The 22,702-nt window shown below is 39.1% G+C and overlaps 1 protein-coding gene across 27 annotated transcripts in view; it reads left to right on the forward strand.

Annotated features, from left to right (window-relative positions):
• The window catches only part of ESRRG (estrogen related receptor gamma), a 472,603-nt gene that overhangs the window by 185,814 nt on the left and 264,087 nt on the right, over positions 1–22,702 (forward strand). For 3 of the 27 annotated variants that reach the window (XM_083733529.1, XM_083733526.1, XM_083733519.1), the window contains one exon: positions 20,898–20,926. The exons of the other annotated variants lie outside the window; for them this stretch is intronic. The gene's annotated coding sequence lies outside the window, so the exon portion shown is untranslated. The remainder of the gene's footprint in view (positions 1–20,897; positions 20,927–22,702) is intronic. 27 annotated transcript variants of the gene reach the window in all.

Consider the following 22,702-nt stretch of genomic DNA (forward strand, 5'->3'; position numbering starts at 1 on the left):
TAATAGCTGTAAAGTTTGATAATAAGTGAGTCTATAGAATACACTCAAACAATGTGAATGACCAAATTAGGATAGCATTCATGTTCTGTAATTAAAGCTACACAGATAAAAAGGATATACTTGGCCAGGCTTCATTTGGAAGGAAGGGGGGCAGATGGGGGGGACGGGACAAAAGAGAAATATAGCCAAAGGGACCCTTATTTCCAATGTATTCTGTTCACCATCAGTAGAAATGGCATTAATTCAGGTACCCAATTACTGTAATGTGGTTCAGAGCACCTCAATAGGTGTTTCAATCTCAAGCCAGGACTAACATTTGTAATCCTTTAAATGCACTTAAGAAATTGATGTTACAGCCCCACAATCTGTTAGGGGCCTTGCTTCCTGGCTGATTGCAAAGTATCCCACCATTAATTGGATCATCAGAATGTGATCCGCGTCTCGGTCCTCGGATTATGTAAGACTGACTTTGCTCTGACGCGATGAACCAGAGACTTCTTTTGCTGGATATTTTGACCCTTAATGTAGATAAGTGGTATTTTTCATCAATCTTAGCTTGCATTAAAAAAAGGGAAATGTCAATTCAATGTGGGGCATTTAACTTAATTCAACATCTTTTAATTTAATACCTTGGAAAAGTTAGTCTGTCTCCGACCTGCCTTACACTTCTGCTGATGGAATATTTTGTAAAACACTGCTGAAAATACATAGTCTTCCTCTAATAAAATCAAGTTCTGAAAATCTCTGCACTCTTAGGGTATGTGAGGGGAGACAGGGCTTCAAATGTGCAGTAATTATAATGGAGTTACTTTTGCTGTTACAGACTTAATTCCTGAATAGTTTATATCTTTGTCTGATGGAAATAAATGTGATAGTTTAAATTCAATTTGTCCTTGTTCCTTGTTCTGCTTTCACTGTGGGCTCCATATTTCTGAGCAAGCTATTGTGAAAGCTAACATGGTTATTTGATCCAGACACAGTGTATTAGAACTGAGAAGATGAACTGTTCATTCTTGCTCTGTTACTTGATTTTTGAGGGGTGGTGGTGGGACCCTGTAATCAAACTTTATTTTTACCCTGCATTGTGCCCAGAAACCAACAGGCATAAGCAAGACCTCAAGCTTATGTAAACTTTTCTGAGAGCAAACCCCATGGAAAATAATGGGGCTTACTTCTTAGTATGTATTGAGTTGTGCTACATGTTGCATTGAAAGTAAGAGAGTTGTGGTTCATTTAAGACCCTGTGAAAGCCAATGCATATAGTGGCTCCTAATTATTGATTTTTGCTGGATTGTGCCCTCTTTTGGAAAGGGAGATAATATAATGTGTAATGGTTACAACAATTATTTGGTTGAGAAAACTATTTAGGACAGATTCTAAGCACTGAAGAGTAATAGCCCTCTTTTGCTGTATCTCTGCAATAGTTAATGTAGTTAATCCATAATGATGTTTAAGAACACCAGTGTCTTTTCTAATGATATTCAATACATAAATGTCCTATGAATTATAAATGTATCAAAAATTTGCATCTTCATCTCGATTCCCCTCACAGCCCATGCATACTGTGAGCACGCGTATAAAGGGATTGATTCAGGAGAAGAAAGGAAACTGTGAGAGACTCCAATAGCCTGTATCACTATTACATCTTTATCCTGTCTGTTCTCGAAGGTTTCCTGTACTCTGTCACTCTGCTTGAAGTGTGTGTAGTCCTTTAACCTTATTTTCATTTCACAGACAGTTGAAAATGTACCTCTGTGTCCATATTTTGGGCTATAGGTGAAGTACATTCTAGACTATGGTTGTTGTGTTGCATCCTGCTCCTAACTGAATGTCATTGGCAGCACTGACTGTGAATTAATTAATTAATTAATTAATTAATATGTTTGGTTGGTTATTCTAAATATGTTAAATTTTAAAAGATTTTTTATTTTTTGTATTTTGTGCTCTCGAGTCGCTGAGTAAAAGACAGGTTATGAATATCAGAAATAAATAAATAAATAAACAAGACTCATTTTCTGGCAATGAATGGTACTCAGGGAATATTTCAGTCCTTTGCTTTCACTTTATATGAACCTCATTAAGCTAAATTCTGACTTAATGTAATGTGGTGTGGACTGACTTTGTCCAGTCTCAGAAAAAATATAGAAGGCTTTGTCCATAAGTTAGTTAAGAAGTTGGTTAAATAGTTCTGGCCACCAAACTATGCACCAATAAATGTTAAGTTATTGAAGAGGATAAATATTTTGATTGACCTAAGAAGAACATGTGGCTTCTATTCATTATTTCCCCTCTTTCAGCAGACACACATACACTTATTTGACAAAAACACCAGCAATAGTCCCTTGAAGTGCAAGTCCCCTGTATGTTTCTGTCTCTGTTCCTTGGCAGAGTAAACTGTTTTAAGAACAACAGTGGATCTCTTGCAGTGTTAGACAAATACAGAGAGAGTTAGACAATCTGTTTAATTGGAGTCTTGAATGACACTGGTCTTCTGTCGCATCCCCAGGTGGATGGGCTTGACTTGTGTGTTTTACTTTAAGAACACTACAAGGTTGGGAAATAGTTGAGTTCATAGTGAGGCAGATATATTGGTTCCCAGTCTTTTGAAGACAAATGGAATCTCATCCATCGTGCATTTGCCAGTGTACTGGTGCTGTGTTTCAGAGTGCTTTGGGTTAGGATTTCAGTTTGCCCTTCCTTCTTAATGGGGTCCCTTGGTGATGAGTGCCATCCAAGCACAGGATGGATGAGATGCCCTAAGGACCTGCATCAGGCTTACCTTTTAAGTAGGGCCTTGCTGAACTGTGAACCGAGGTTTCCTTGAACTGCTGCATGAGGATATGAAACCGACTTACAAGTAGTAGAAAAAGAAGGAAGCAATATGGTATACAATAGCATGTATCATTTAGAGCAGTATTCAGTGGCAGTTGAAATGATATTCCTTGCAGTGGTGTCTTAAATTTTTCTGCAAGTCTCATTTTCCTTTGTTCTGTCTCTCTCCAAGCGGGACAGGTAGAGAAAAATGGTTGGTATGTCAGTTCTGGTAAGTGTCAAAAGGCAAGCTTGCAGCTGAATTAATTTAATCCTTCTAATGACCAGCAGGTTGCCTCCTTGTCAGGAAAAGGCTCCTGAATTTGAAAATTAATAATGGCACATAACAGCTAATATTTTATAATTTTAGTGTGTGATCAATATATTTTGATACTGTAGTCAATACTGAATAGATTACTATAATACCATTTATGTGTGGCTGTCCTGGAAGACTGGGACTTGTCATAGCACACCACTTTTGAGAGTTTGATGCAGATGAGCAGGTGCTGTTTATAGTTTGGTAATTTGTGTTCGGTGGTTGAATTACTGATTTATTTTGTGTTTGCCTTTATATTTCTAAGTTGATTTGAACAGCTCCTTTGTGGAGTGTGGGGGTAGGGATGTAAATTGTTTAAATAAATAATATTAAAGGTGTACTTGCCAGTCTGCGTCATGGTTCAAGGTACAGGTAATAACCTAAAAAGCTCTGCATGTTTAGGGCTACTTGAAGTACTAAGGTATCTTGTCCCTTATGAAAACTCTTACCTTTTGAGATTGGCTGATAGAATCCTCTTCCTTTCTCTGCCCTCCCTTGCTTGGAAGGTACAGTCCAGAAGGAGTAATTATCTGTGACAGCACCTTTTTAAAATGGAATTTTCTGACATAAGAGACCTGGCCCATACTGTATTCTTTCAGGAAAGCAATTAAGGCCTACTTATTTTATCTAGTGTGTTGTACTAGGTTATCTCCATAATAGCTGGTAATGATTTGGGGCTCATTTAACCTGCTTTGTTTTAGTTTGGATATGTGAGTGTTCCGCAAATATCTGACAACTGAAGATTTTTCAGTAGCAGTTCCATTCATTTAACAATCAAACCAATGGAATTGTCAGCATCTGAGGTTAAGTTTTGACATCAGGATCCAAATTGCAAACTTTTAAAATATGATGTTATAGCATTTTGAAATTTTGCAGAATTTCATTTTAGCCTTATGCCAATTACTATGCTTTTTTTTTAAATCTCATCTGCATAGTTGGTCACCTCTGTGTGTAGCTGAGCTGACCAATTTCGCAATACCTAAGTGGTTTGTATAGCTCAGTGCTCTTTTTCATGTAGGCGGATGAGAGTCATGAATGAACTACTTCTAAATGATGAAAAGGATATGAGGAGTGTCTTGTTAGCACTTTCTCTCAGCCTATTTCTTTCATAAGTTTCTGTGAAGAGTATAGCTGAGTTAAGGATTGGTAATGTGTTTCATTTATTTTTACTTCTTTCACTAGTAACCTTTCACCTTCACTTAGTTTCACATCACCCTACCATCACAAGACTAGCCCCTTAAAAGGGGGTTATTTTGTCAGAGCCTGCATGTCATGAAATAAGTATAAACAGGTTAACCCAAGATATGAAATAAAGGACAAGCTTGACCCCCTTGGTGTTTCCATGCTTTCTAAAGTCCTTTTAACATTTTAGCCATCCTAAATCTACTGACCCTATTAAAAAGCTGCATTTTAAATGGCTACAGAGGCTTTGCTGACCTTGTTACCACCTTTGTAAGGAACATGTGCACCCACAGCTATTAAACAAAATTAATTTCTGCAGTTTTAAATTGTTAATCTTGCTAAGGACAATTCACTTGCTCTCCAGTCATCCCAGGTCATCATTCTATGTGCTGGAAGATGCCACTAGGGTTCATGGCTCAGGCATATCTTCACTCTGAGTGTGCTTTCTCAAATGCTGTCCAAAATTTTATTTCTTCTTCCTTTCTCCTCCCGCCTCCCCCACCAGTTCTTTGAGGTGTGGTTGATTGATAGCTCTGTGGGCGTACTGGAGCAGTCCCACTGTTCCTCACCCCACCCCAGTTTAAGGCTATTCTGTCCTAACATAGTGCTTCCTTCCCCAATCTGATGGCTATTTTGGACCAGATATTTCTGATTAAACTCTCATCAGCCCTAGGCAGCATGATCAATGGTCAACATGATATTATACTGTCATTTATTAGTCTCCTTACATCAAAAATGCCCCAAAGTGTAGCAAACCAAAATCTAAAACAGATACAGTATCTATACATTTCATAAAAACCAAAGAACAATTGCTGAAAATTGCTGTGCATTTAATTCACAGCATTTCAACACCCCCACAACCTTAACATGGTCAATAAATAGCTGTAGATGGGAGTTGCAGCATTTGGAGCACCCCACATTGAGGAAGGATGGCAGATATCAGACAACAGGACATATATTCAGGCAGAATGCAACAGCTCTGGTATTGCCTCTTTTTATGTCAAAGGCATGCCTAATGCAGTTCTGTATGTGGTTAACCAGTTATACTATATACCTTTTAAATGTATGTTGTTCTCTTGTCTGTACAACTTTTCTCAATCTGTATCTTGTATTATCACATGTGCACTGTTTTCAAACGGTTTCTGTGTGTTGGTATATGTTTTTTATCTGGGATCATCCTTCTCAGTTGTCCCTCCTTCTTCCATTGCCTTTGTCTCAGGCACTCAGACTAATCCCAGCCATCCGCTGGCTCTCATTTTGGGATAATAGCCTCTCTCCTTTGCTGTTGTTTTGTCATGTTTGATTCGGCAGCACAAAGACTTTAAATTAGCCAAAATGTTTCCATGCTGGGCTTACTCTGCTGCTGCTACCAGTTGTAGATCCACTGAACCACTTGATGCTGAAATTGATGATTGCTCAGAATGGGTAAGAAATTGTTGGTCACTGCCAGGAAGATTCATTCACACCAGGCCCCTTTAAGCAACATAAGAGGGAAGGAGGGAGATATTTCCTTCTTTTTCCTAATGCCTAGCTGTTGGCTGTATTGTCCTTCTACCAGGTTCCCGCTGAGTGATTACAGACTTGCTAGGCTGGGTCCTTCCTCTGATTTCAGAAAGCAAAAACAGAGAGGGAGGAAAAATCCATGAAAGAGATGCAGTCTGCAGTTAAACTCAGTGAGTTACAGCTTTTAGTTTTTAACCCACTAGTGAAGATACAACATTAATTTCATTCTTGCTTTTTGTTCCCACCATATTGAAACTTGCTCAGCAATGATTCTTAAATAGTAAAAAGCCACTGTCTATAGCCTATGGCCATTTGTGCTAATGTTTCTATAGCCTATCACCATTTGTGACATTTCCAAAGGAAACAAATGTTCTCTAGTTGTAGCAAATAATATTTAAACAAAAAGAACTGCTAAGTTATAGGACCTATGTATTTGGCAGAATGTATGGTTTAGTTCACTGGCTTTTATTAGCTAAAACAAGTTTTCTTTCAAAATTTTGGCGGAAGTTAGAAGGAGAACTAGAAGAATTTCTAGTACATTTGCTTTAATTAACACTGGAGAGTTTTGTAATAAGCACTAGATGCCTGCAAGCATGTCAGAAACTACATGAAGTTGGATGGATAAGGATATATGAGCTTGCATTCAACACAGCAGTAAATAAGTGTCCTGTCAGCGCAAGGATTCCTGGTTGCACAGTGGAACTTCTCCACCTTTCCTTTCCCTCACATGCTCTGCATCCTCCTCAAATCTGCTCTGGGGGCTTGGGAAACCCCAGAACAGATTTAGGGGATGCACCAGCAGAGGAGAGGGGGGGTGTCCCGTTGCGCAAATGGGATCCTTGCACTGACAGACTCTTGCTGCATTGCATAAAAGCCTATATTATGGAAATGTATCTAGAAATATAATTGAATGAGAACCTTTCCTTGTGTCCATGAATCTTCTTCAATTTGTCATTTTTAACTTTAATACTATAACATTATTGATGGAATTTTGTGCATACTTACCAATAATTAAGGTACCTGTTCACTAGGGCTTAATTCTAAGTAAACATGCATAGGATTGTGTTGTAGCACCCTCATATTGAAGTATTCTTCACAAACTAAGCAACAGTTCAATTCATGGGATCTATATTTTATGTAAGTTTAGTATTGGATCCATACCAATATGTTTTATAATAGTAAAGGAAAATCTAGGGAAATTGGCATAGTGGCAGGAGTGAATTCCTGATGCTTTTCAGAGTAGTAACTTAATCTCTGTGACTGTGCTTTCCAGCAGAGTTTGATTTGTTTTGATAAAACATAGGGTGAGTCAATCTGCAAATGTATCCGGTTTATGCTCTACATACAAATGAAGTACCAAATTAGTTTTCCAGTGCTCAATCACAGATGTGAGATGCTTAATGGGATCATCATGTCTTTACTACATGAGGAGACATTTCAAACAAGCAGAAATATGGTGCAGTCCTGCTTTCAGAGTGCTTATGGAAAATTTGACCACTTGCCCCTGTCCTATGTTTTCAAAAAACCTCCTTGAACATTGAAAGTGTACTGTGTCCAGGAGTAGGATTTGCTAAAAACCCTTCTCCCTGATATTACTCAATTCAGGGGAGTTTTAACTGGCAATCCAGCAACAGAAATTGCACAGTTCAAAAAGAACTGTACCAAATATTATTTCTTCTTATTAGAACTGGCACTTTCTTGCTAAAAACAAGTGTGAGTAGATACAGTGGTACCTCGGGTCACAGATGCTTCAGGTTACAGACTCCGCTAACCCAGATATAGTACCTCGGGTTAAGAACTTTGCTTCAGGATGAGAACAGAAATTGTGCAGCGGCGGCACAGTGGCAGTGGGAGGCTCCATTAGCTAAAGTGGTACCCCAGGTTAAGAATGGACCTCTGGAATTAATTAAATTCTTAACCCAAGGTACCACTGTATTGGATTATAATTGACTAGAGCCTGAGACAGAGATATAAGAAAATGTGTTTAACCTCTGGAAGAAATTTTAGGACCAATATGTCACAATTTCTTTTGGATTTGTAGGCAAGTTGTGAGGTTCAGGGTCATTTCAAATGGTGAAGGGTCTAGATAAAGGGTGGTAACCTGTGTCCCTCCAGAGATTAACCTGTTTTTTTCCAACTCTCATCAGCCTCCACCATCATGATTAATAGTAAAGGATAATGGGAGTTGTAGTCCAGCAACAAGAGGAAGGTCACAGGTGAACATCCCTGGTCTGGACTGTGTGGTTTTGCTGTTTGGTCCATGTGTAACTGTGGTACTTGATGCAGGTGAACTGATGGGAGAGTTAAAATGTACAAGACTGCTTAATAATGGTCTGCAAGCTTAATGGTTTGTGAGGAAGCATGAACACCTATGTATGGTGTCCAACCCAATCAAACAAAGTCACAGTCTTGGTGTGTTCCTGACTTCATTGTTACATCTGGAAAACAAAGTTGAATGTTTGTCTTCACTTCTCATTGAGTGACAAGATTGTGACCTTTTCTTTGAGATTCAGATATGGTTATTGCCATTTGTGTTTTCACGACCTTGAGACTAGACCACTATTCTAGCACACTTGGTGTGAGACTAACATGGCTCCTTACTCAGGACTATGTTAGAATGTACAAGTGGTGCAAAACCAAATATCAGTCAATCTAATAACATAGGATGTAGCACAAAGCGTGAGCCACTCACCAACTAAGTGGCAGCTTCTCTGTGTTGGATTCTCAGGAATATATTACACCAGTGTTCCATCTTCTGCACTTCATCTCAGACACCATTAAAAGAACTAACCATGCCTTAAACAGCTTGGGCTTTGTATGTCTGCAAAGAACACTCAGGGTAAACTTGGCTGTAGAGAAGTATATAGGTTACAGGAGGCTGACCCATATTCATAATAGTGGCAACAATATGTCTTTTGCCACGATCAAAAAGTTACTTATGTGGATAGGGAAATGCATCTGACTGTGGCTACCTTTTAACACAGGGGTCGGCAAAGCTTTTGTGGCTTGGGCTGGTTCATCGTCCTGCAGATGCCACAGTGGGCCGGAGTGTGTGCGTGCGTGCACGTATGCACAAACGCTATTTCCAGAGCTCCTTCCAGTGTGGAGGAGGTGTGCACAGCTTCCCGTTGGCTGCAGGAGCTTCCTGCAGCCAATGGGAACCCGGCCAGCATCGCAGAAGGCGGTCCCCACTCTGCTCCGCGACGGTTTAGAGTGGTACATGGGAGCCGACCAAGCGGGCGGCAGGGGTCCATGGGCTGGTTAAACGACCCCCATGGGCCTTAGGTGGCCGACCCCTGTTTTAACACAATGAAGGTTGGATAGACAGCATCTATGCTCAGAATTGCACTCTGCAGCTAATTTGGATCCATATCCAATTAATACCTGCAGTTTCTGACCCACTCTGATATGTCCATGGATCTCCTTAGCTGTATCAGGCTGTTAGTCACTTATGAAAGTGGATCCCACTGGGTGGCAAGATTACTAGCCAGGAGCATTTCTCTCTCACTCTTTCTGAAATAAGCACAGAAAAATCATGATGATGTTGATAAAACCCACACCTCACTAATCAGCAACCAATGCCTATTATTAAACAATTGTAATGTGTTTGAATTCTGAGTGTATTTTAGCTAATTCACTTAATATTTCCATTTCTTTAATTTTCAGTTTTATTCTGAATTTAATTTACTGAGTATTATTTTATGCTAATCCACAATGTATTAGTAACAAAATAATCCCAACCTTGATGATATGTTTCCAATCAGAACTCTTTTCCTCACACCAGGGAAGCATCTTTGCCTTTATAAAATTACCCTGTTTGAAAGAACACAAACTGCAGCCCAATATAGATCACAGTGGAAAATGATTCAAAATTACACAAGAGGGGCCTCCTTTCTTTTTCTCCCCCTCCCCTCCTTAGTTCAGCTGTCTTATGAAATGTGCAAAGTTTATCATAGCATTTTAGTTTACAGTTACTAATCATCCCTTTGTGTATTTCATTGGTATGTTATTTATAGCCTGCTGTAAAAGGGTATTTTACAGTATTCTGCTTCTGTGCTGCTTCTGCTGAAATTCCCACACAGTGTAACATTGCCTTCAAAGAATTATGTGTGGGTGACACGCACAAACACATACACAATTATGTGTCTGTGTATAAATGAACCTCCGTATTTGTACCATATTTACAAATATCTACAAATTTGTCATTGCAAATTGCCTTTGGTGGAGATTCTGACTGCGTGAATCATCAAAATAGATTCTAAGTGAAGCTTTGCAGCTAAAATCCTGCTTCCACCATTGTCGAAGGTACAGGGTCACACACTGTCATAAACTTAACTAGAAGTCCTTGCCTCATAATGCTTCCTAAGCCTGGCTGCGAAAAGACAGACAGAACTAGAAGCCTCCTGTTTCCCCCTAATAAATTCCGTTTTGAACCCACTTGTTAGTCGAGCGTTGTTCACACTAACTACAGAAAGGGCCCTCTGTCTCGGGCATAAATTACTCTTATGTGCCACTGTCTCTGAGCAGCCCCCCAGTTATGGATTGCTTTGTTCTCAACTTGACAGGAACATAATTAGAACTGTTGATGAAATCTACCAAATTGTTCCTCCGTGGCCTCAATGGTCAGGAAATTTGGCTGAGTCGTATTTGTCACCGACGTAAAGGCTCTAAACACTTCATATTAACTATGTTATTAATGTGCCCTCTAATCTGTCCATGAATTGGTAACACTTGAAGCGAGCTGTGTGCTAATAGCACCTTGTGATAAATACATTGTAATGCTCTTTAAAAGTTTCTAGACAGTGAAAACATGGTAATAAAAAAAAAGTGAAGCCTTCTGTGGTGTCGAGTCTCTCTTTTTTAATCACATTTCTTTTGTATTTTGAGACTTCCTTTTCTGAGCTCGCTGAAAACTTTGGCAATTCTTTGCTTGAGCATCCCAGAGGAAATGAGTGATGTGGCCGTAACAAACCCTGACAAAATATTTACAGTCTTTCTAGTGCAATGCATACTGAATATGACTGGAGAAAAAATGCATTCTTAAAAGAGAATAATTTGTTTTGAGTGCAAAAGTCTAAAACAGAGAGTGAAATCCAGAGCTGACATTCTGCTGGTGGAACAGCTTTTGATCAAGCAGAGGCAACCAGAGACATTCTGCCTCTGATACTGAAGATTGTATACATCCATCACAGAATCAGAGAACTGTAGAGTTGGAAGGGACCCTAAAGATCATCTTGTCCAACCCCTTGCAATACAGGAATGGTACCTACAACCTTGGTGTTATCATCATCATGATCTAATCAAATGAACTATAACCGTGATGAAAACTGGTAGCCATTGATAGCCTTACATTCCATGAGCTTATACAAATATGAGGAACAGGAGAAATTTTGGGATGAGAGACAGGCAGTGTACTAATATTTTTTCTTAGAACCAAACTTCTTTTTCTGATTGTAAATTGTTTTAACTGGTGTTCATCATTTTACGTGGTTGTAACCTTTGGGTGAAAGTCATCTATGTCATAGCTGCCATAGCTCAGAAATCAGTCATTTGAATCATAGTACTATTTTTTTTCTGACTCTTTAATTTGAATGAATGTATGTGTTTATGAAAGACTATAGCTTTAAATGAGCACAGCAGCAATATTCATCAAAGCTAATTATGAGCCTCTACACGTGTGTGTGTGTGTGTGTGTGTGTGTGTGTGTGTGTAGGGAGGGGGTGGCTCTCCAGAACTAAACTGCAATGCATAGGACTAGGAGATCATGTGTGTGTGTGTGTGTGTGTGTGTGTGTGTGTACATCATCTACATATGGTGATTATAATATCATTGAGAAGAGATTTGAGATTTACAAAAGTAAGATTTGAATCTCCTTTAACTGCAGGAGACATTCACTGAGAAGGAACTACAAATGTTATTTAATAGGAAAAAAGCCTGCATCAATTAATAGACCAGGACTGGTGAACTTGCAGACTAAGAGTCATATGTACTCTTGACCTAATTTAACATGGGTGAAGGTAACCAAGGAGGGATGGAGGGAGGGTGGGAGTGGGGAAGTCAAAGTGGATAGACTAAAGGAAGGAAGAGGTGGGAATAATTCTCTGTGAGCCATCGGTTCAGACCTCTGGCAATAGTGATCTTTCCCAGTGGCGGACCTTGGGGTCTCCAATTTCAGCAGCGTCCTTTGCGATGCCAAAATTTGGTGGCCTCTGCCTTTCACGCTCCATTCTAAATAATCGTTGTAGTGCTCCAAGGCTCTGCACCCAGTGCACCCGAACCAGTCGTGCTCCCCTACATCCGCCTCTGGCTTTTCCTGGTAACCCACCAAGCAGGGAGGAATAAAGAATGGGGCAGGGGGTAGGATGTCACACAGAGAGACACAAAGCGGGGGGGGGGGGGATGGCCCTGCCTACCATGGGCTCTCTGCCCACGCATTGATGCCTCCAGTCTTGTTTTCTGTTGTCACGTGGCCCCTAACAGATTACTTATAATGAAATGTGGCCCTGAAAAGAAATTCTGTCTCTATTGTTGAATAGACATTGGATGAGGGACTCTATCAGACTAGGCGAAGCACACACTTGGTGTAGTTGGAGCAAGAGCCTAAAATATAAGACAGTTTCATAAGCTGATATAAAGAGAGATGCTGCCTTCAGACCTGTACATGATCTCCTAAGTTACTGTGAGTTGGAAAATTACTAAATTCTTCTTAACCATAAAATAAATAGTGGTGGTTTCTGCCTAAATATGTAAACTACTATGCTAGGGGTTTCCATATATAAGCTGTTAGGCAGAGATTAACCTGTGGTCCTCTAGCTGTTGCTGTACCAGAACTCTCTGACCATTGGCAATGCTGGCTGGGATAGATGGGAGTTTAACAATATCTGGAGGGCCACAGGTTAGGCACTCTCGTTATAAGAAATAGACAGCCCTCGTAGCATATTGCTTAGAATGATACCTAAAGTACAAAAAAGTAATTTATTATAGCTGTATTACAAGAAACCAAGTAAATTGCTTTTCACTTCTTCAGTATCTTTCTATTATTTCCTTTTAACTGAAAGGCAAATGAAACAAAAGTGCAAGGCATGCGGCCTTACGATAATGTTAGTGTCTGATTGATCGTCATCAGTATATGACTACAACGTTGGCTGAGATTCTAGGCTTAAATTATCTTGACATTTCTCAGTGAGAATAGGAAATGTTTCCTGTTAGGTTATATAATGCTTCAGAGGCTATTCTAGGTCCACCCATATATCTTCCTTTCATTCTTTCTTTAAAAACCAAAGGCAGATGCAAATCTTGAGCAGAGGGACAATGATGGTGGATAGGGAAAATGGCTGCGCAGTCCTTTCACATACAACTGGTCTTTCTCCCTGCTAAACATTGCCCCCAGAGACTACATTTCCACCTGCAGGAGAAGATATGGATACTCAAGTCTCTTCTCTGCAAGGTGGAAAGCAGCTTAGGGGAGAATAACGGCCGGAGAAAAGGGAGAAGCAGCTTCATCCTCTCCTGCACTGGTTCTCTGCTTAGATTGAAGCCTCTGCAAATGCTTAGTTTTTAGTTTTTAAAGGCATGCAACTTAGCCTTACATGTAATTTGGTTCTATAGTCTACTTTCCGTGTCTCTTTGTAAAAATACTGGTACTGTATGTTCTCAAGCCAGCCTGGAATTGCTTTCTTCTGCATAGCAAATAATTAAGGCATGAGTAGAAATCCACTTGTGCAATTTTGATCAAGTCTGATGATATATGGCTATTGTTGAAAGAGTAAAGGCTAAAGCTTCCTAGTGCCTTGGTGTCTGTTACAGGAAGTAAACATAGGATACAGTCTGCTTGTGCAAAGCAACCCATAGATGTCAACTTTCAGATCAGCAGCCTCACCTGTCCTGGGGACAGTCTATGGGATATCTAAGAATCCGGGATAGCAGCGGGAAGCAGTGGGAAACAGCGCTGGAATAAGGGAATTTCCCGCAAAAAAAGGGAAGGTTGACAGCTATGAAAGCAACCTGTAATATTTCCTAGTTCTTCCAGGAAAGTTGGAGGTAACTTCCATCACATATGCTAATATTTTCCTCTTTCTCTGACATGTTGCCAACATTTGTCATATTTTTGTCTATATATTTCAGTGTTGTAGACCAGTGTGCCAGTAATTTACATGAAACTTTCACTGATAGTAGTTATAGTGAAATATTTGCTCAAAATCAGTGAACTTTTTGGTCACTTGTTTTGTATACTTAAGTTGCCAGAGATCACCTTCTCTTTCAAGGTGGTTTCTCTGATGTATCTGAAACTGCACCCAGTGATTAGTTTTTCATCTTATTAGGAATCATTTCCCATTTAACATATATTAGAGAAAGTAAGCTTTTCTGATTGCTGCCTGATAGTGTTGGGGCAAGTACAGTGGTACCTCAGGTTACATACGCTTCAGGTTACAGATGCTTCAGGCTAACCCAGAAATATTACCTTGGGTTAAGAACTTTGCTTCAGGATGAGAACAGCAATGCGGCGGCAGCGGGAGGCCCCATTAGCTAAAGTGGTGCTTCAGGTTAAGAACAGTTTCAGGTTAACAACGGACCTCCGGAATGAATTAAGTTCTTAACCCGAGGTACCACTGTATAGAAAGTAATTCTGCCTGCAGCAGCTCTTCCCGTTCATCCTTTGAACTCAATATAATCAGACTGTCTAATATGGCCAGCCCTGTCTGCTTTCTCCCACTACAACTTTGTTTTCATAGCTAAGCTTTTAGCTTAACATGGCAGTTTAAGTAAGGTTGTTCTTTTTTTAAAGTAAGGTTGCGGTGAGCACTGGCTCATCCCATATAACAGAGTCTGTTTGATTTTATTTTGCAATTCAAAAATATATTCAAGGGTGGCCAAAATTCAGATCTATTTTACCAGCAAAACCCAGGAATTTATGCTGAGAGGTCAATGGACTTTTGCTGGTGTAAAAATGCAGGCTGTGATGAAAATTAAACCCATTAATTTGGTTAATATGAGCTCTCTCACAGCAACAGTTGCATAGAGCATATGCTCCTAGATGCTCATGTTTGAAATGATGATTCACAGTTAATCGTTATGAGAAATAGCTTACCACTTCATAAACTCTAGGAAAGACTGTTTTCTTTTTCAAACATTTAAATTACTCAGCCATTTTATGCATTAAACCCAATTATAACTAATAGTATTTCAGAGAATTTAAAAAGCCATTTCTTGCACGATAAGTACTTAGCACATTTTATCACATGGCAGTGGGACCCACTCTGTACCACAGCATCTAAAAATAGATGATGAATTGAAACTCAGCAAGACTGTTAGATTGCAATCCTGTGCATGCTTGGTTGAAGTAAATGGGATTTTCAGGTGACCATGGATAGGATCAGGCTGCACATTAAATGTGCAGATACTTCCTTAAACTGAAAATACCTTAAAGGCATGGTGAATAACAATATATTGCCATAGATATGGTGAATTAAACTATTGGATAGTCATGCCATTTCTAATTTTAGAAACATGGAGTTGGAGCATGACATTAAAAAGAGCAACCACTTTTCTGGATCCTGTAGTTTGGATCACTTACATAGTGATCCTGCCAGCAGAAGTGGGAAGGAGACCTTCACCTTCACTGGATTTTCCTCCCCCAAAAAACCATTCTGAGATTCCCTAGACCAGTATGCGAGAGAAGAAAGAGCTGCTGAGGGAATTGACAAAAATGGTCATTTCTGCCAGCAGAATCCTCCATAAGGTCAGTCAGAAATTTGCATGACAAAATTATTAGATTAATGATGATGATGGAGTAAGCAGGGAAAGTGCTTCTGAGAGCATTGCATTTTAATTTGCATGACTAGGAACATGCTTATATTAGCCATTGTCATGCAGATCGGTAGAATGATACACTGGTAAAAATATGGTATTAATGAGTCTGCAACATTAATGAAATTATGCAGCCATCTGAGTTGTCTTGTCAAGTTTTTTATATTCAAAAATAGGACCCATCACCATGATGGTGAAGTGGTGTTTTGCAGTTGATCATTGTGAGAATCTACACATCTTTTTCAGTGGTTCAACGCATTCATATTGTTATTTATGAGATCTGCAAGCTTCACAGCAAATTCAACAGGAGTGTGGTTCATGCTCTGAACATGTGCTTGACAACTGACAAGACTCAGGAGGACAAGATGCCTTTGTTGATTTCCACTTAAATGTGGCTCCATAAATGGGACACAACTTTGATTATCCATAGTTCTTATAGAAAGCAAGTAAATAACTGGGAGTTTTCAGAATGTAGTACTTTGACCTCATTTTTATTTCCTCACTGTCATCACTGTCATCCCGATTTCTTCTCTATGTAAAATAGCTTGAAACATCAACAGTTGTGTGAGAGAGTGGAGTATTACATAGATTCATTATTAAATAGCAGAGAAATTAGAGAATTTGCCTTGGATTTTTGTTATAGGGTTATCTATATGTAAAGTCACGTGGTCCTTGGGTTCTGGGTTAATGCCACATTAGACTGCAGCCGCAGATCATGTTTCTGCATGCTTCCCCTATAAATATTCCCTTCTGCAAAAAAACAGGTACATTGGTGAGAAGTCTAGGTCAGAACATTTCTCCCTGATGGACCAGTTTCTCTAAGGAGGGATCATGTTAAAAAGGGGAGTATTCAAAAACAAGATCACCGCTGCAATTTAAAGTAGTAGAGTCTATGACCACATAATCTTACTGAATGTGTAGGTTGGCTCTAAGGGCTGAACTACTGTACATTTTACATGGAGATGTAATGTGCTACAAAAAAACCCATAGTTTTTAAAATGAAAAGCATCTTTGGGAGAGTTCAGTTTTGGTACGTAGATAGAAGGCTTTCCCATTTGTGTTTTTCTCATTGCAATTCTTTCCACACTCCAGCTGCGAAGGAAGATTCCAGATGTGCCTTTGCAAATGTATGTCTGGAAACCCACACCATCATGGGGAAAACCAGTTTGGGTAAAGTGTTGTGGTGGAAAGCTAGTAGGTGGGGGAAAAGTTACACACACCCTCCCTACTGCACCATCTTTCCTCCAAATCACTCTCTTCTGAAGTGGCTGTGGCAAATGATTTCAAACTGATATGTTAAAGTCATATGAGAAGTATGTAATATCACAGGCAGTGATGACCGAATTGTCCCCAAGACCATTGAATTAAAGTTGTCAGCAACTAAGATTTGCCAAGTAAAGTCATACTTATCAATAGCTCCTCTTGTTAGATATTCAAAGTTCAAGGGCTTGTTTGCTTTAGTTAAGTGCTCTGAAGTGCTTCAAAAGGCATTGGCCCTATTATATAAACAAATAGAGAAACAGTTAATTGCTGCTGCCCGTTTAGAGTGACGTGCCTAATATGGATTGTTTAGCGGAGGTCTGCAGTACGTTAGCTGTAGTCTTGGGGAACCATAGCTTTAAAAATTCTTCAAGTAATGAAGCTAGCTTGTAGCCCAGGTATTTGCTCAGGGATAAAACACTGGAGAAGACTGGAAAAAGAAAGAGGATAAATACTTTTATGCCATTCCTGTTAAATGTTTTTATTTATTATTTCTTTATCCCACATTGTCTAAGGCTGATTCACAGAGGCCATTTTCTTTTTCATGCAAATGGTTTTGACTACTTCTTCATATACATTCACATGGACAACACAGTATGTGAATTGGCTGTTCATGATTGAAGCTGAAGACAGTTTCCAAGATGGTGGTGACACTTTTTTCAAGTACCTGAAATCATGTAAATTGCTGCTAGCTTTATCTGTGACTTTTCGTTTCCCTTGTTAAGTTGCCTGTGTGAAAGTTTCCCTGGCTACATGCACAGAGACACAAATGTGTTGTGTGACCCGCTTCTAATATTTCATGTGATATTCTTGCTTAACCTGCTTAACTTGTACTCTTAAGACCGTCATCTCTGCAAGGTAGAACGCAATGGACATAAGAACTATTAACACTACATAGAATTTGATCACTCAACACATTTTTGTATCTATGTGGACAAGCCTGACCATCTTCAGGTAACATAACAAATGAACTGGTCTAGGAGGCTATGGTGCTTTTAGGATATTAGTCTAGTTGATTCAAGAGGTATCTTCCGGTTCTGGAAATCTATTATGTATAAGTGTACAAAACAAGCATATTGCTCATTCTTTCCTGCAAGATCAGTGGATATTTTTGTAGCCGATTTTTCTCATGCACGTTATGAGTAATTTTGATTGAAGTCAACACAGCTGAACCTTAAGGTGAATGCACTTGGGCTCCTACAAGGATTTTATTATCAGAAGATTTGAGGTCTGATGAACAGCTTATAAGGATCTTTGCTATTTCCTTTTACAGTGTCAGTCGTGGTATTTGGAGCAGCTTGAAAAATCAAGTTTCATAAGGTCTGATGGTAAAGTACTCCGTCAGAGATTATGCTGATCCAAATAGAGTGAGAAAGTGTGTTAGCCATGGAGCAAAAATACATACCAAATCGGCAGCAAACCACTTTGAATGGCAAGAACTGTGAGTGTAAGGAGTTAACCTCGGCCCTTACAGCCAGAATTAGATAATTTGGCATCCATTCCTGGATGAGATCAGTTATTGGAAACCTGATATGCATATGGTTTTCTTTTATGTGATTCAAATACTGCATGCAAGTCCCAGAATGGAGTTGCAAGACAATAAATTAGCCCTATAGCTAATCTAAACGCCATTTCTAAAAAAAGAAGCATGACGAATCTTATAAATAGTTAGACATTACTTAGCTTGAAACTACTTTTGTCAAATCTGATCAGTGCCAAAAAGTCACCTTTCTAAACATTAGCTGGGGGATTAATCAGGAATGACAAAAATGTACTTTCATCACAGGAAACAGAGTAATCCTTTAAAATTCAATAGAAGAAGCTGAATGGGTCCAAGGCCTTTGATTCCCCCCAAGCAGCTGCATTACATATTTCATGAGGTGGGTGGACCCAGGGTCCCTTGCAGTCAGCTGCAGCAGCAGATGTGATAGTTCTGTAGCACCAGAATTCTTATAGCCATGCAGGTTCATGGCTTCCAAGTGGATAAAGTTGTCCAGCATCAGTGGCAGCCTCAGGATGCTGCTATCCACTCAACATCCATGCACCTACATGTTCATCCACTGGGCTTCTGCTTCAATTTTGTAAAGCCCTACAATGACAGTGTTGGATCTCCTCCACCATTCAGTAGCACTTAGCAGTGACCTTTGGAATTTGAAAGCAAACCACTGCACAAACCACCACTGCCTGGGTTATCGCCATGCATGCAGGCCATAACTCTGGAATGTTAGCTTCTGTCCTAGTGCAGGGGCCTTCCTGTCCATAGACCAAGAGAGACTCTAGTATGAACTGTGGTAGCAAGAAACTTCCCTTTAGCCCAAGATTTGATGTCTTTATGTTTTCTTGGAAAAGTATTACTACTTTGTGCAGAGCGCTTTACATTTGTTACAGCAATTTTTGAGATGGGGAACAGATTCAAGTTTCTGCTTTGCCTGTTTTAACGGCAAAATATTAGATATCACTTCAGATCTGTATCCTAAACTCTTCAGCCTTACAACATTTCCTCCATTTTAAGTTTGGCTTTTGGGAAGGGCTGCAACCTGCAAGTGGTTTCCCCCCTTCCATATCTGTTGCTATATAGATGGAGCTGGGAACTGGCATGCCCTGTGCAAGAGTTTCACCCTCTAAAACAAGCATGGGGAACCTGCAGCCCTCCAGATGCTGTTGGATTAACATTCCAAGCAGCTCCAGCAAACGTGGCCAGTGGACAGGGATGTGTAAATTGTAGTCCAACAACTTCTGGAGAACTACAAGTTCTCCATTCCTGCTCTAAAAGGTTTTCAGCAACTGCTGAGGCCTCACTCAATGATAAAGAATGGTTTGATCGTTGCCACTACCTGTTTGTGAGTTGTAAAAGTCCACACACACTGTTCCAAACAGTTTCTAACATTTCTTTTGGGTTTTTTGTTACCAGTAGATTCCAGAATAACCAACAAGTTTCCTAAATGTTCACTGAATTTATGTGAGCTGAGCAGGCCATTAGTTCCCTGTTACTGAACGCACTTCTAGTTGACTGCAGAGACCACTAAACACTGGTAGATTTTAATTCATTTTGAGAATTAAAAAGTGCAGTGTGTATCTTTTGAAAATTGAATGAGGAAGACTAGTATGAGGGCCTCTCTGTCATTCCTCATTTCAGGTCCATAGCAACTGTATTTTTTATGCCACACTAAATATCACTTTCTTTGCTGTGTTTACATCCACACTGGCATTTGCTGTGTTAGCATTATTAGCATATGCATCTGAGTTTTCTCAGCCATTCTTCAGTAGGTCACTATCCCTTCTCTAAAAAATACATCGAAAATCACATGTATCTGGAAAGATATGCATGATCTTAAAGATCTAATACCAAATACATTTCCCTTCCAATTTATTTGCAAAAAAAGGTGAATGTAAAATTTAAAACATCACACATTGCATAGGCTTCCCAATAATTTGGGAAAATAAGGAAGTGTAATATCTCCTTTCCAAAAAATAAAATAAAATAAGTCTTTTAAAATTTTGTATGAATAAATACATTTCTTTTAACACTTTTGTTGTTTTAAAAAGCTATTTTTTTATCTGAGGTGTGAGAAGATGTGCTAACCTTGTCATCGTGAGTGCAGCAGAGCAGAAATGATAACTGTATATACATTTTTATTTTATTTTTTTACAAAAATCGAGTGCGATTGTGTGTGAGAGGAGAGAGAAGGGTAAGGGGGAGGGATGGAGAGAGGAAGAGAGACAACTTATTTAAATCCTGAATACAGTCAGACCTCATATGCATTGTTAAAAAAAAGCCCTAAAGAATTGCATATGGATTAGGGGGATGAATATTCTATTATTTCAGGCTGTTCTGCTGATCTTCTTATTGTGACTTTGCGCTTCAGAAATCTGCCAGGAATTTGGCTTTGCCGTACTAGGCAGTAATTTTAAATGTGTATCAAGCACTTGATAGTGTATGATTTGCGTGCTGTTGCATTCCCATTTCCTAAATTTTCCACCAATTTATTACTTTTTTCATACTGTTTTAATATTTCAGGATGATGAATATATACAGCATCATTAAAGGTAAATAAAAAATGCATGAAATTAAAAAATGGAATATTAGATGTTTCTTTTCTGTAATCCCTAGGTCCAATAGAAATGAAATGTCTCTGTTCTGTCAAGTAATCCCTAAACATGATTATGGACGTTGTAGTTTCCACATAGCCCACGTAATATTTGTATCATATAAGCCTATTTATGTAAGGTTTGAGTAAAAATTGTTATTAGAAGACCCATAAACCTATTTTACAATTCAGAAAGATATGCTTGCCTCTTAATCTCCCAACTTTTATTATTTTCCTGGAGCTGACAGCAATGTGTCTTTAATTAATTTTTCAGAACGTTGTTACATCATCTTTTGGGTACTTTCAGGATGATTTAGTTATCTAGTTTGAAATGTCTTTTTTAAGATGCAGGATTTAAGCCAAGCAGCTCACCCAGTTGTGTTGTTTCTCCTTAAATCTAAGCTGGTGGGACACACAGCTTTTTATGGGTATTTTCCTATCCCTTGCCCCCCCCTTTAAAGCCAGTTTTAAACTCAAATGTGGTATGGGAGAAACACAGATTTTCTACCACTCCCAATTTTAGGATAAAGTATCAAGGGAATCGACAAAGGCTCTTGTAGCACCTTTAAAGAAGAAAATATTTATTATGTGGCATAAATTTTGTGGCATATAATCTGCTTTATCATATGCTTCTAGTTCAAAAAAGCTTGTGCCATAAATAATTTGTTACTCTCTGAGATTCTGCAAGACCTTTGTTGTTGTTGTTTTGCTGCAACAAACTAACACAGTTATCAATCTGGGGAGGGGAGGGGATGGGATCTAGATTTTGATATTGCAAGCCTGTATTACCCTTTTGATATTGATTCATTGGAAAACAGGACAGAGACATTTGAAACCTGCTTTTGATATAGGGAAGTGGTTGAGAACCTATTTATTTATTCCAGCTATTTACATACCGCTTAACACCATAGTCTCTAAGGTTACAATAAAATGACTAAAGACACACTAAAGATAAAATCAATTAAAATTAACCATAAAATCAGGGGGGAAATACTGAAAATGCTTGCTTAAATAAAAAAAGATATTCACTAAATGCTGCATGTTCAACTGGGCCAGTCTTATCTCAGCTGGAGAGATTTCCACAGAACTGGACTCAAAATTCTGGAAGCACAGCTTCTGGTGGATATGAGCTTCTGAGCCATGGAGGAGTGCTGTCACTGATTCCTGTTATAGATGGGAAAGCTATATATGAAAGGCACTGTCAGTAACTCTCTCAATGGTTTCTGGGCAAATCAAAGGTTGCTTCCACACTTGCTGATTTCGCTGGAATTGCTATCCTTTGTGCACTCCATTTTTAAAGATCCAGACATTGTGATTATCAGCCCATTGCATTTCACTGTTTACTGTGTTGCCCTCCCTTTCCCCCCAACCTCGTTGGTGTTGATTTTTCTTCTTGTAATTATATGTGGTTATAGCACCAGCCTTTCTAGTGTGGATAGCCAAAGTGCTGTTAAGACTTTTAAGGGTTCCTTTGCCTTTAAATAATTAAGCACTCCTGTCAGAAGATTCAGCCTCCTTTATTGGTGTGGGTGGTGAATAACTAATGAATAGCCTATATGGTGCTTTTTGGATAGCCAATTAATTGCCCCAATGTCAGTTTCTATTCCTATGGGTGTTGATATGGGTGTGTATGTGTGGTGTGGCTTTAATTAGCAACTTGATTTCTTATTTTTTATTTTTTGCTAATTTGCTACTAAAAAATGAAAAGATAAATGAGAGCAATTAATGATTAAAG

This window comes from Podarcis gaigeae (assembly GCF_964106915.1).
Source record: "Podarcis gaigeae genome assembly, chromosome: 3".
Lineage (NCBI taxonomy): Eukaryota > Metazoa > Chordata > Lepidosauria > Squamata > Lacertidae > Podarcis > Podarcis gaigeae.